The sequence below is a fragment of the Carcharhinus amblyrhynchos genome, unplaced genomic scaffold (assembly GCF_965287045.1).
Source record: "Carcharhinus amblyrhynchos unplaced genomic scaffold, sCarAmb.v2.hapA scaffold_48, whole genome shotgun sequence".
Classification (NCBI taxonomy): Eukaryota; Metazoa; Chordata; class Chondrichthyes; order Carcharhiniformes; family Carcharhinidae; genus Carcharhinus; species Carcharhinus amblyrhynchos.
The window spans coordinates 302,542-308,541 of NW_027649789.1; positions in this window are offsets into that span (position 1 = coordinate 302,542).

Consider the following 6,000-nt stretch of genomic DNA (forward strand, 5'->3'; position numbering starts at 1 on the left):
TCCCCCGCACGCTGTAATCACTGGTCTTGTAGACATGTCTGGGCCAGCCATGACCTCTCTCCCCAAAACCACCCCCACAGCGGCCTGGAAGGGGTTGGGCAGGGGGCTGGGAGATGCTTGCAGGCCCAAAGACTTCAGTCCCAGGTTGGCTATGCAAATGGTCATCAGCATAATTTATGCAGCTCCTTACTGATTTCTGGCACAAAGCTGACTGCGCCAAAAATCTGGCCAGAAACTCCTGAAGGCCGTGGCACCCAGCAGGAAGCTGCTACACAGTCTTCGCTTGCATCTCTCGGCTCACTGTGCTGCTAGTGGACTGGGGGAATCACCTCCACAAGCTGCAAAAGGTGAGAGGTTTTGTTTATCATTCACCAGTTCAGCCTCAGCTACAGCATTACATCCAATTTGAGGTCTCTGGAAAGAATGTAAAGCAGCATTAGCAGCACAGGACCAAGAATCAGGATCTTTACCAAATGAATGAAAAGGTTCATGAAGGTGACTCATCGCCACCTTATCGATAATTAGGGGTCAGCAACAAATGCCGGTGATGTCCCAATTCCATTGACAGAGAATAAAAACTTCTGTTTTTTAGACCATGGAGAAACTGGCACTATTCTCCAAGGGCAAAGAATAAAGACAGCACCAAGGACCCAGATTTGATTCCCGGCTTGGGTCGCTGTATGGAGTTTGCATGTTCTCCCTATGTCCGCTTGGGTTTTCTCCCGGTGCTCCAGTTTCCTCCCACATTCTGAAAGACATGCTGGTTAGGTGCATTGACCCAAACAGGCGCCAACTAGGGGAATTTCACAATAACTTCATTGCAGTGTTAATGAAAGACTGAGTTGTGACCAATAGATGAATTTTACCTTTGAATTCTAAACACTAACCACCCCCTGAGAGAAAAAAAATTCCTCCTCATCTCCATCTTTAATGGCAGCTGTATGAATTTAAAACGGTTCCCTCCCTGATACTAGATTCCCCCATATTGGCCCTGTTCTGTGATCATTAATATAGATGTTTAAAGATGATTCAGTAGTTCTTTAAGGGTAGCAGACACAGTGAAAAAGAGAAACGACGCTGTACACAATAGATATATTTCAAGGGGATATTGCAGCCAGCTGTATCTGAGTGGGCAGTAATCTTCTTTCAGAATCAGATTGTGGGTTCAGCTCAGAGCCTCAAATACTAGGCCCTGAGCATCGATCAGAAACTCCGAACACAGCATGATGGGAGAGGGGACAAAGGAAAGTGGGGTTGAATTTGTGAACCTTGCCTTGTGGAAAGCTTTAGTGCTTGGGGAGAATGTCAACTTTTCAATGGACCTACCATATATTAAGCTGATCTTTCTCTATACCCTATCGGTAACTGCAACATTATATTCTGCATCCTCTCCTCTCATTCTCCCCTATGTACTCTGTGTACGGTATGTTTTGTCTGTACAGCGCACAAGAAACAATACTTTTCACTGTATCCCAATACATGCGGCAATAATAAATCAAATTAACATGGTGAAGTTTAGATTCTGTGGGGTGACAGTTGTCTGAATACAGATTCTATCTTATTGTAACATTAAGGTACCACATGTGCTGAGCTCACCAGCATTCAGTCTGTATTGTGTGAATCCAGTCTTGAAATATCCACTAATGTTGCTAATTCTGCCAAGACAGAAAGAGAAAGTGTTTGCATTCTCCGTGATTAGACCACTTAATGATAAACATCATGGTAGACGAGAAGGATAGAGAGAGGAAGGGATGCGAGTAACAGAGGGGTAGGGAGAATGAGAGAGAGCAATGCAGAGAGTAACAGTTGTCTGAATACAGATTCTATCTTATTGTAAGATTCAGGTACCTCATGTATTGAGCTCACCAGCATTTGCAGAAGCCATTAAATAAATACTGTTCTGTTTATATTGTGTGAATCCAATCTTCAAATTTGCACTCATGTTGCTAATTCTACCAAGACAGAAACAGGAAGAGTGTTTGAATTCTCCATGATTAGACCCCTTAACGATAAACAACATGGTGGATGACAGGGATAGAGAGAGAGAGAGATGGAGCGATGCAGAGTAACAGAGAGATAGGGAAAGGGAGCAATGCAGAGAATAACAGTTAGATAGTGAGGAATAGAGATTAATCCAGATGGATAGTGAGTGTCAAGGGAGTCTGAGACACCACATAGGCGAGGTAAAGATTTGTAAATGGAGGAGTGTTTCTTATCTACTTTTAAAAGATAAACCACACTCAAGCCAGTCACATTTCACACTCTCTGCTCAGTCCTGTGTTAGGGGGTGTTGAGTGTGGGATCAGTGTTTGCTTTTCTCAAACCACACTGATATTCCCAACAAAGGCAAGAGGTTTCAATGTTTAAAAATGTAAACAATTCAAGGCAAAACTAGACCGGATTTGGTTAAATCTTACAGGACCCAGGGTAGGGTAGTCAAATGGATACAAAATTGGTTGACGACAGAAGACAGAGGGTGGTTGTAGAGGGTTGTTTTTCAAACTGGAAGCCTGTGACCAGTGGTGTGCCTCAGAGATCAGTGCTGGGTCCACTGTTATTTGTCATTTATATTAATGATTTGGATGAGAGTTTAGTAGGCATGGTTAGTAATTTTGCAGATGACACCAAGATTTGTGGCATTGTGAACAGTGAAGAAGTTTATCTAGGACTGCAATGGGACATTGATCTTTGATCGAGTGGGCTGATGAATGGCGCATGGAGTTTAATTTCCATAAATGCAAGGTGATGTACTTTGGTAGATCAAACCAGCGTACTATTTAGTTAATGGTAGGGCATTGGTGAAAGTCATAGAACAGAGATATGGGGGTACAGATTCATAGCTCCTTGAAAGTGGGGTCACAGTGGATAGAGTGGTGAAGAAGATATTCGGCATGCTTGGTTTCATTGGTCAGAATATGGAATAGGAATTGGGACATCATGTTGAAGTTACACAACATTGGTAAGGCCACACTTGGAATACTGTGTATTGTTCTGGTCCCTATTATATGAAGGACATTATTAAACTAGGAAATGTGCAGGAAAGAACTTTTGGGCTAATGCTGGGTCTTAATGATTTGACTTATAAGCAAAGGCTGCATGGACTGGGACATGTTTTCCTGGAGCATAGGAGACTAAGGGGTGGTCTTATAGTGGACTTGTTGGATTCACTGTGTCCTTTGAGATTCAGTGTCACAGGCCTGGCTGGGTTCACTCTGTCCTTTGGGATTCAGTGTCACAGGCCTGGCTGGGTTCACTCTGTCCTTTGAGATTCAGTGTCACAGGCCTGGCTGGGTTCACTCTGTCCTTTGGGATTCAGTGTCACAGGCCTGGCTGGGTTCACTCTGTCCTTTGAGATTCAGTGTCACAGGCCTGGCTGGGTTCACTCTGTCCTTTGGGATTCAGTGTCACAGGCGATAAGTGTGTGGAAGCTGGGAGTTGTCGGTGTTGCTGGATGTTTATTCTGGGCGATGGGAGCCTCATTCCCCCATCATTAAGAGGGAAGGTGCTGGAACGGGAGCACCAAGAGCACCCGTGGGTGCTGCCAATGGAAGAAATAACAAGAAGCTGTTTGTGGTGCTGCCCAAATGGAGGAGAAAGTGGGACGGTGCGAATGCTGCTCTTGGGGACGGAAGGTGCTGCCTCTCGCTGGCTGGGATTGTCCCCAATGGCAGCGAATCCACGGCGAGTCGCTGCTTCATCACAATCTTGATGTGGAGATGCCGGTGTTGGACTGGGGTGGACACAGTAAGATGTCTCACAACACCAGGTTACAGCCCAACAGGTTTATTTGGCAGCACGAGCTTTCGGAGTGTGGCTCCTTCTTCAGGTGAGCGGGAGATGTGTTCACAAACAGGGTGTATATAGGCACAGACTCCATTTCCAGGATAATGGTTGGAATGTGGGTCTTTCCAAGTGTTAAAGGTGCAGACAGTGTGAGTGGAGAGAGGGTTTGAGCAGCAGCTTACAGAGGCTGTGCTGTTATCTCCAGCCAGGACACTGACTCATCACAATCTGCCCGAGTCCACCCAGACCAGCTGTCAATCATTCTGCTGGAGCGGGCTCCTATTGGCTGTCTCCATCTGATGGACAGCGCCATGGACCAATGAAGAATGCGAACGCCGTGCGGTCCCGCCCACTGACGTGTCGGGAAGCGGCCGTTAAACGGTTTCTGCGCGCGGCGGGGGCGGGGCGGACTGGTGTCACGTGACCGGAGAAGCGGGAATCTTCTTCTTGGGCGGGAACTGACCGGCGTCGAGCGGAGCGCGCGGATTTGTGAATAACGGTAAGGAATTAACGGCCCAGAAAAAGGTTCAACATTCAGCTTCAGGATTAAAATGGTGATTTACTGTGTAAATACAGCGTGTCTCTGTATAATATTAACAGAGCCGGGGGGATGGTCAGTTACACTGTGAGGCGGCACGGTGGGGGCTCAGTGGTTGGTGCTGCGCTCTCACAGCGTCAGGGAGTCCCCGGCTTCAATTGGCGGCCTTGGGCTCAGTGTCTGTGTGGAGTCTGTACATTGTCCCCGTGTCTGCGGGGGGAGCCTTTCCTCACACTCTCCAAACATCAGCAGCATAGGGAGACTGGGCAGGATCAGGGGGATAGGATCTGTCTGGATGGACTGAATGGCCTCCTCCTGCCCTGCAGGAACTGGAGATTTCATAGAAAGATCTGTTATTACAATCTAGTCCTTGTTTGTGTAAACACTGTGCTGCACCATCTCAGTCACTACAATCAAGCACTTGTATGAATAAACACAGCACCAGATTTTTCCCCATTATTTCAGTCTGGGCCCTGCTCCGGTTTCTTCCCGCAGTCCAAAGATGTGTGGGTTAGGTTCATTGGCCGTGTTAAAAATCACCCCTTAGTGTCCTGAGATGTGTAGGTTAGAGGGATTAGTGGGTAAATGTGTAGGGATAAGGGGGTAGGGCCTGGGTGGGATTGCGGTCGGTGCAGACTCGATGGGCCGAATGGCCTCTTTCTGTGCTGTAGGGTTTCGATGATTCTCTGATATCAGAGGGAGGGGGAGGGATTGTTATGGGAGATGAAAAGGCCCCCAATGTGTCATATGGTCTCAATCTGATGTCTCTCTGCCTCAGAATGATTCAATACTCGGCTCGGAGTGTGTACATCACCAGAATCAAAAACACGCCGCTGTTCTTTACATCCAACTCTGTAGCTGGGCCTGGTGTCCCCTTCACCACATCAGGGTGTGGGGGCTGAGTTTGGATCTCTCCATCACATTGGGACTCACCGGCAATGTCCAATTTCAGGAGAACTTTGTTCCAATGATGTTTAACCTTGGACTGCACCCGTTGTTTTAATGTAGACCTGGTCACTGACCATCACTGAGATTGACCTGAACATGTGAGTAAATGTCCCACTGTTTTATAAATAAACACTGGGACATTTGCAGCGTCTCTGCCTCTGGTTTGTGTCTCTGTTGGTTTGTTCCTGTTCTTACGTCAACCATGACAGACCAATCTGGGACATTGACATGTAAGAAATGACTTTATCTGCTGAGTTTTATTGTTAACCTCAAGGTCTTTGCCACATTTACAAATTAAAATCATATGTACCATCAAAAACAGGGATGTACTGCTGAAACTTTACAAGGTTCCAGTCAGACGACCTTTGGAGTACTGTGAGTAAAGTTGGGCCTGTATTAAAGAATGAATGTGCTGGTCCTGGAGAAGGTCCAGAAGAGATTCATAAGAATAATCCCAGGAATGAACAGCTGGACATTGGAGGAGTGTTTGAGGACTCTGATTACAGAATACTGAAAGGCCTGGATAGAGTGGACGTGAGGAAGACGCTTCCATTTGTAGGAGAGACTATGGTCCGAGGGCACAGCCTCAGAATGAAAGGACGACCGTTTTGCACCGAGATGAGGAGGACTTTCTTCAGCCAGAGGGTGGTATATCTGTGGATTTCATTGCCATAGAAGTCTGTGCATGGCCAGTTCATTGAGTGTATTAAAGACAGAGATAGGTTCCTGAT